Source organism: Malania oleifera, chromosome 8 (assembly GCF_029873635.1).
Source record: "Malania oleifera isolate guangnan ecotype guangnan chromosome 8, ASM2987363v1, whole genome shotgun sequence".
NCBI lineage: Eukaryota > Viridiplantae > Streptophyta > Magnoliopsida > Santalales > Ximeniaceae > Malania > Malania oleifera.
The window spans coordinates 96,451,903-96,461,138 of record NC_080424.1 but is presented as its reverse complement, the minus strand read 5'-3'; positions in this window follow the sequence as shown (position 1 = coordinate 96,461,138).

Genomic DNA, 9,236 nt, shown 5'->3' with positions numbered 1-9,236 from the left:
TTCATATATATAAGAGCATGCGAGAATCCTAAATTTACTACCAGCATGCAATACACAAATCTGCATCAACCGTGCAGATAGCATTTATACTACTAGTGTCAAGTCATTCTAGTATATTCGCAACTCGACACAATTCAACACATATATAAATAGAATCAAACAAGCAAGTATTTCCTTTCAAGCATGCAACATTCTACAAAGGATTTTCACTCATCCTTTCAAAAACAGTTTTAGTAAAATTATTTCTAATTTCATTTTTGAGAAAGTTTTAACAAAATTTCGGCAGCATATTGACTGTAATTTGAACAATTTCCCAAAAACATTTGACCTGAAAAGGAGTTCATATATATATATATATATATATAGAAGGGCATGTGATAATCCTAAATTCACTACTAGCATGTAATACACAAATCTGCATCAGCCATGCAGATGACATTTATACTACCAGTGTCAAGTTAATCTAGTATATTCACAACCCGAATAAATTCAGCATATATATGAATAGAATCAATCAAGCAAGTATTTCCTTTCAAGCATGTAACATTCTATAAAGGATTTTCACTCATCCTTTCAAAAACAGTTTTAGTGAAATCATTTTTTATTTCATTTTTAAGAAAGTGTTGACCCTATGGGTCATACCCTATTTTGATTATGAAAAATACTCAGGTATTTAATGTTTGCTGAGTTAATGTGCAGGTTTATTTTGGCAATATCATATGATGACACTCGGAGACCTGGAGAAAAATGAAGACCCTAGTTGAATCTTCATTGTTGTAATTTATATTAAGTTTAATTCGGGTCTATAATATATAAGTAGAAATGGTTTGTAATAATTGGTGCATATCATGCATGTAGGATCTATAAGCTCAATACCATAGATGGACCTTAGGGATTCGGTCGACCGACGCTAGATTTTCTGGCCTAAGTAAAAAGACCTTAGAAAAAGACCCTAGGTCCCTATACTAACACTCAAAAAAGTCCCCATTATCACATATGCTATTAGGGAAAACTTTTATTTTAAATTTGGACAAAAATGCACATTTTTAGTGTATTCGGTCAACCAAACTGTAATGCACAGAAGCATTCGGTCGACCGAACCTTCATTGGGTCAACATTTTGACCCATCAGTCGACTGACCATAAATGTTTTCCAACATCCTAGTCGACCGAACCTAACTAGGGTCAACAAGTTGACCGCTCGGTCAACCAACCAGAATTATATGAGCAATGCCCTGGTCGATAGAACCCCTACGTGGGAAATGCCAACCGTCCGGTCGACCGAACCTCATAGTTCAAAATGACCTGGTCGACCAAACCGCATGGATTTGGAAAATCTCTTTTAAAACCCTCAGTGTCGTCGACCGGAACTCTCAGTTCATTTTTTGGATGGTCGATCGAACTCTATCACTCGGTGAACCAAACCTTAAGTTCGGTCAACCGGAGCTCTCGGGTTGGCGAGAATTACCGAGGTTAAAACACAGTTAAAATTTATTAACCTCAGTTAAACTTTTCCCAAAATGACAAATAGGTCCTTAATGGTTATAATTTTAGGGGACTCTTATATACCTCCTCATTTGTAAGGATTAGCAAGAGATTAGCAAAAGTAATTAGGAAACTTTCTCTCAAATATTCTATACCCATTTTGTTATATACTCAACATTCCAAGCAAATTTTTTACACTCTCTTTGATTCTTCTTTGCAAAACCATCTTTGATAAAGAGAGCGTTTATTGTATTCTCCTCATTTGCATTATTGTTGCAACTTGAAGAGTGAATATATTTGTTTGTTTTCATACATTATTTTAAAGCTAGTATACTCTCTCAATTATTATTGTTGAAATCATTTTTAGAGAGTTAGCTTAAGTTGATCCTAGATTATTTTATTGATAAATATTATCTAGGAATAACTCATTTGAGCTTGTGAATCTTGCATTGTTGTTGCGAGTATTCAAAAGCTTGTCTTGTGTTGTGAAGAAAAATATTTTTGACAAGCTTATTTTTCAAAAATATATCTTGTGCTAGAGCTTTTGATAATCTTATTTGAGATATTTGATTTTCATATTAAGAATTAAGCAAGAATTTTTCCACCGATTTAATTTGATAAATCTTGGATTGGAAAAATCCTATAGCTAAGTGGGTCTTTGCGTTGTTATTGCAAGACTCATTTGGGCTTGTATTTTGTGTGTGCAAAAATCCTTTTACAAGTTTATCTTTAAATATCTCCTTGTGCTTGATTATTGAGAAGTATTGGTTAGAGATATTTAGAATACCCTTGGTAGAAATCTTTGAAACCCTAAGCTTGTGATTGAGATCTAGCGATACATAGTTTTAAAGATAGTTCTATAATACACTCTTGTGCTTGATTAGATAAAGTCATTATTTTGAGTGTTGACTGCACACATAGAGCACCGAGCTTATAGTTCCTATATTATTGATGTGCATTGATTAGTGCTTGTGCGTAGTGGTACATATCTGCTAGTGTAAGAAGCATTTTCGTGTACGTAAATTTTTATATATTTGTTGTATTCCAGACACGAGCGTGAAGAGGGAGACTAGCCTTGTAAAATAGTCCTAGATTGGCTTAAACTCGGTTAGGAAAGGTAGGTGCACCATCTTGGCAAGGTGAAAGTTGAATTCAGCCCCGTGAATTGACCTAGTTGTAACTGGTGCCGCTCCACCATTTAAATGAGCATTAGTGGAATCCTCGGACTTGCGAGTTAGAGGTGGGGATGTAGGCAGTATTGGCCGAACCCCGATAACATATCATGTGTGCATTTTATTTTTTCGTAATTTATTTATCACACATGCATGTTATATTGTGAATGTTGCGCATGATTTAATTTCTACACATTCTATTTATCTGCACATTTGGAACTGTATAGACAGACCCTAGGTTGCGAATATACTGCTGTCAGATTAGCTAAACCTAAAACTAAATTTTAAAATTCCAATTCATCCCCCTTTTGGGAATACACCAAAGTCAACAGAAAGTTTTAACAAAATTTCGGTAGCATGCCGACTGTAATTGGAACAATTTCCCAAAAAAATTTGACCTGAAAAGGAGTTCATATATATATATAGAAGGCCATGCGAGAATCCTAGATTCACTACCAACATGCAATACACGAATCTGCATCAGCCATGAAGATGACATTTATACTACTAGTGTCAAGTCAATCTAGTATATTCATAACCCGACACAATTCAACATATATATGAATAGAATCAAACAAGCAAGTATTCCCTTTCAAGCATGCAACATTCTATAAAGGATTTTCACTCCTCCTTTCAAAAACAGTTTTAGCAAAATCATTTTTGATTTCATTTTTTAGAAAGCTTTAAGAAAATTTTGGCAGCATGCCGACTGTAATTTGAACAATTTCCCAAAAAAATTTGACCTGAAAAGGAGTTTATATATATATATAGAAGGGCATGCAAGAATCTTAGATTCACTACTAGCATGCAATACACAAATTTGCATCAGCTATGCAGATGACATTTATACTACTAGTGTCAAGTTAATCTAGTATATTCACAACCCGACACAATTCAACATATATATGAATAGAATCAAACAACAAAGTATTCTCTTTCAAGCATGCAACATTCTATAAATGATTTTCACTCATCCTTTCAAATACATTTTTAGCAAAATCATTTATGATTTCATTTTTGAGAAAGTTTTAACAAAATTTTTGCAGCATGCCGACTGAAACTTGAACAATTTCCCAAAAAAAATTGGTCTGAAAAGGAGCTCATATATATAAATATATATATATATATATATATATATATATATATATATATATATATAGAAGGGCATGTGAGAATCCTAGATTCACTACCAGCATGCAAAACACAAATTTGCATCAGCCATGTAGATGACATTTATACTACCAGTGTCAAGTCAATCTAGTATATTCATAACTAGACACAATTCAACATATATATAAATAGAATCAAATAAGCAAGTATTCCTTTTCAAGCATGCAACATTCTATAAAGGATTTTCACTCATCCTTTCAAAAATAGTTTTAGAAAAATTATTTTTGATTTCATTTTTGAGAAAATTTTAACAAAATTTTGGCAGCATACTGACTGCAATTTGAACAACTTCCCAAAAAAATTTGACCTGAAAAGGAGTTTACATATATATAGAAGGACATGCGAGAATCCTAGATTCACTACTAGCATGCAACACAAATCTGCATCAGCCATGCAGATGACATTTATACTACCAATGTCAAGTCAATCTAGTATATTCACAACCCGACTCAATTCAACATATATATGAATAGAATCAAACAAGCAAGTATTCCCTTTCAAGCATGCAATATTCTATAAAGGATTTTCACTCATCGTTTCAAAAATGGTTTTAGCAAAATCATTTCTAATTTCATTTTTAAGAAAGTTTTAACAAAATTTCGGCAGCATGCAAATTGTAATTTGAACAATTTCCCAAAAAAATTTGACCTGAAAAGGAGTTCATATATATAGAGAAGGGCATGCGAGAATCCTAAATTCACTACTAGCATGCAATACACAAATCTACATCAGCCATGTAGATGACATTTATACTACGAGTGTCAAGTCAATCTAGTATATTCACAACTTGACAAAATTTAGCATATAAATGAATAGAATCAAACAAGCAAGTATTCCCTTTCAAGTATGCAACATTCTATAAAAGATTTTCACTCATCCTTTCAAAAATAGTTTTGGAAAAATCATTTCTGATTTCATTTTTGATAAAGTTGTAAGAAAATTTCGGCAGCATGACGACTATAATTTGAACAATTTTCCGAAAAAAAAAATTGACCTGAAAAGGAGTTCATATATATATATATATATATATAAGGGCATGCGAGAATCCTAAATTCACTACTAGCATGCAATACACAAATCTGCATCAACTATGCAGATGACATTTATACAATCAGTGTTAAGTTAATCTAGTGTATTCACAACTCGACGCAATTCAACATATATATGAATAGAATCAAATAAGCAAGTATTCCCTTTCAAACATGCAACATTTTATAAAGAATTTTCACTCATCCTTTCAAAAATAGTTTTAGCAAAATCATTTCTGATTTCATTTTTGAGAACGTTTTAACAAAATTCAGCATATATATGAATAGAATCAAACAAGCACACGTGCAAATTTTTAGAATGTATATTACCTGATGGCAGGGCATGTGTACAACACCTTGAGATTCAACCTAAAATACCAAATCCCAACTCCCAAGACTAATGCATTACAAGATGAGGCTTATGGGTTTATACAGAAGGCATGCCTTTTGTGTGTCTTTAATTGAGGCATATGCTTTTTGGGTGTGTGACTCTCAAGTTAGATTTGGCTAGAAAATTTAACTCCATGATTATATAAAAGGAATGTCCATGAGTTGAATTGTATAACTTTTGTTCCTTAACTTTTTCAAAATAATTGAAAGCTATATCTTAGATCTTGAAAATAATTTGAGCTTTGTAATACTATATGTAATAACCCAAACCGTGATATAGAGAATTAATTAATTAAGAGAGGGGTAAATTGGTAACTAAGCAAGCTCCATCGACGAAGCAAGAGTTCGTCGACGAAGTCTTTGTAGTTCTCGGCGACGAAGTGTAGAGTCTCGTTGACGAGGAGTGGCTGGGTCAAAGGGTTATAAATAGATATTTTCATTACTTCTCAGCTAAGAAAACTCAAATTCTCTCTCTATCTCTCTAGAAACTCAACCTACTCTCTATCTCTCTAGATTTCTTCACCATATGTAGTAGGAATCGTAGATCCGATGTTACCACGAGGATCAGGGAAGGATTCTCTATGAGTTCTATGGATTGGATTTTCGTTTTAGGCATTCTCGGGTTTTGGCCCAAAATAGAGGTAAGGCTCGGTTTTCAATTTTGATTCTGTAGTCTTATAGCTAACAGAGTTATGAGTGAGTTTTGTACTGTGGGTTGTAGGTTTTGGAACTTGGTTCGCGGTTTAGGGGCCTTGGAGTTTAGGATTTGTCATTCGGGAAAAGGTAAGGGGATTCAGTTTATGTCAGTTATTTTTGAAATCAGACTCTGTAGAACTGTGGTTCACGGTCCTGTGTGTGTTTTGGTTACTTATCTGGGGAAATTTAACAAGTAAGACTGTGGGGTTTTCATGGAACAGTTCTTGGGAAAAAGGGAGTACTAGGCTACAATCCCTTGTTTTTTTGGAAAACCTTTGGTATACTGTGTTATGTATTGTGTTAGGGATGGTCGTGCCTTGACTTTATTAAACTGTATACGCTTGGAAAATCATGATTTATAGATTGCCAAATGGGTGTAGTTTGTTTAGTTATATGAGTATGCATGGTTGTGTTTTGATGAAATGCAATAGGAACTGGGTTCCAAGTTGTTCCAGGTACTGAAAGAGTGTCCGGCTCTATATTCGAGGGCATGTGTTTATCGCCTACCATGTTTGGCAAGAGTGTCCGCTCTATATCCAAGGGTGTGAGCCTTATCGGCTGATCACCGAAGGGTGTGGATCCACCAGTTTGTACCGATATGATGCCATGGGAGCCTGAGGTTCACCATGTGTCGGGGACGCCGTGTATCGCGGGCTGGCTATGGGCCGACGTCGGGTATCGCGGGTTGGCTTCGGGCCGAAGGTTGTGACGACACCGGGTGACTTGATTATGTGTGTGTGCATGTATGCACCGTTTTGAAACTATTTTGTGAAAGTACCGGAATTGCATTTAACTGTGTATGTTTTTCTATCATGATAACACTCAAATGCCACACACCGATATAACCTGTATCTACCTTATTGAGAGGTATCTCACCCCTGCTGTACGTACATATTTTTCGGGTAATCAGAGCTAGCTACCTGGTGTAGGAGTGTAGTGTTGGTGTACTGCGAGAAGTACCTAGGTAAGTCTTAAGCTTATGCTGGGTGGTCTTTCAGGGGCTTTGACTGCCACCCGGATTTGTGTTGTATTTTGTGGAGTTAGACTCCTTTATATGGACATTACTGGTATGGTACTGTACATGTATAGAAAGACTTATCTTCCGTCGTGTTTCTATGGTATATGTGAATGTGTATAGGGTGCCTGGGAACCCCATGGGGACGGACCCTCATTCATTGTACCGTGTCATTAGTGATTTGTATGATACAGGGACAGGATTAGGTTACTTATTCACCCTCGGGTCCCATCACTGGGTTCGGGGCGTGACAGCTTGGCATTAAAGCTAACCAGGTTACTAGGTCTTGCAGACTTGGTTAGGCATAGCTGTGTGTACATACCAGAGCATAGGAGGTTGGATGTGGGTAGAGTTGGTTGAGGGATATTCTGTTGCTAAACCGGGACTCGTTGGCGGTGTTCTATGTTTTTCCTGGAATGATGATTTTAGTAAAATCATGGCAAAGATGACTTTCGTGTTAGTGTAATAGGATAGACCTGGACTTGATAGGTGATAGTTAACATGATTAGGGTTAGATAATTGTGTAAACTGTACATGTTGTAGGAGTCTTGATAGAACTCTGTTGTGTTTTTAGAATGGAGCCCAAGGATAATGACCTGGGAAGTGGCTCCGAGGAGATAGCGAGTGATGAGTCTCCTACTGTGCCTCGAGGACTGATGAGATAGGTCCTATGAGAGATGGGCAGAGTGTCAGGAGACGCGAACGTTCTCTTACGTTTGTGGGATGCACCATTGAGAGGTTCACACGCATGCATCCTCCGACATTCTCAGGGGGACATGACCCGATGATAGCAGAGGACTGGGTCGAGAAGATTGAGAGGATCTTGGAGGTCCTACACTGCACAGACAGGTAGAGAGTACTTTATGCTACCTTCCAGTTATCTAGGGAGGCAGGACGATGATGGACTGCCGTGAGTTTACTGGAGAAGTAGAGGGTTGGTCTTGTGGAGATGTCTTGGAGTCGTTTCAAGGAAGTTTTCTTCGACAAATACTTCCCGGATTTTGTATGTGATGCTAAGGCGGATGAGTTTTCTGCGCTGACCTAGGGGAGTATGACGGTGTAGGGGTATGCTGCTCGGTATATAGAGCTATCCTGATTTGCGCCGTGTTTGATCTCGAACGAGTACGAGAAGACTCGAAGGTTCGAGAAGGGCCTGAGGTCGGACATCTACAGATTAGTGGGTATGCTTCAGATCCGTGAGTTTTCGGTTTTGGTGGATAAAGCCACTGTGATTAAGACTGGTATCTGAGAGGACGAGGTGGATCAAAAGCCGAAGAAGAGACCAGTACCTTCTGGTTTTCAGTCTGGATCTCATCAAGGATCGTGGAAGAAGAGGAACAGGGGCTCGGGTTACCGATATAATACCAAGCATCAGGGTTCTTAGATGAGCCAGGTGGGTGATCATTGTACCAGGTGTCGTAGATGGCATAGCGGTGAGTGCTAGCCGTTTGGGGGTAATTGCTATAACTATGGTTAGTCAGGTCACATGGCTCGGGATTGTCACACACCAAAGAGGAGTACGCCTTCTGCGAGTCAAAATCGGGGGAGTAATCAGGTATCCGGGGGAACCCACCAGACGAATGCTGAGCATGCGGGGAATGTGGTGACAGGTACTATAATATTACTTTTAAATAGAGCTATGGTTTTATTTGATTCGGGTGCGACCCACTTCTTTATATTTGTTAATTTTGTGAAACTATGTGGGGTGGAGACCCAAGTCATGGAAAAGGAATTGTCTGTAGCCACACCATCTAGGGGTATATCATTTTGTAGGAGGATGTTAGAGGACTGCCTAGTGGTAATCCAAGGGAAGCTGCTACCAGCAAACCTTGTAGTATACGACATGATAGGGTTTGATGTATATTAGGAATGGATTGGTTATTTTCCAGTTATACTGTGATCAACTGTCGTAGGAAGGTGGTAGTGTTCAGACCTCTTGGGGAGTAGGAGTACAAGTTTGTGGGATTGTGTGTGTGTTTGACGCCACAGATTTTATCGGCATTACAAGTGAAGAGATTACTTTTGGATGGATGTTAGGGGCACCTAGCTTGTGTGAAGGAACCGCCACTGGATGAGTTAAGACTCGAGGATATTTGGGTAGTCAGCGAATTCCTAGATATGTTTCTAGATGATTTACCCGGTTTACCTTCAGATTGTGAGGTGAAGTTTGCAATAGAGTTGCTGCCTGGTAAGGCACTGATCTCTAAAGCTCTGTACCGGATGGCTCTGGTAGAACTTCGGGAGTTGAAGGAGCAGTTACAGGAATTATTGGACAGGGGTT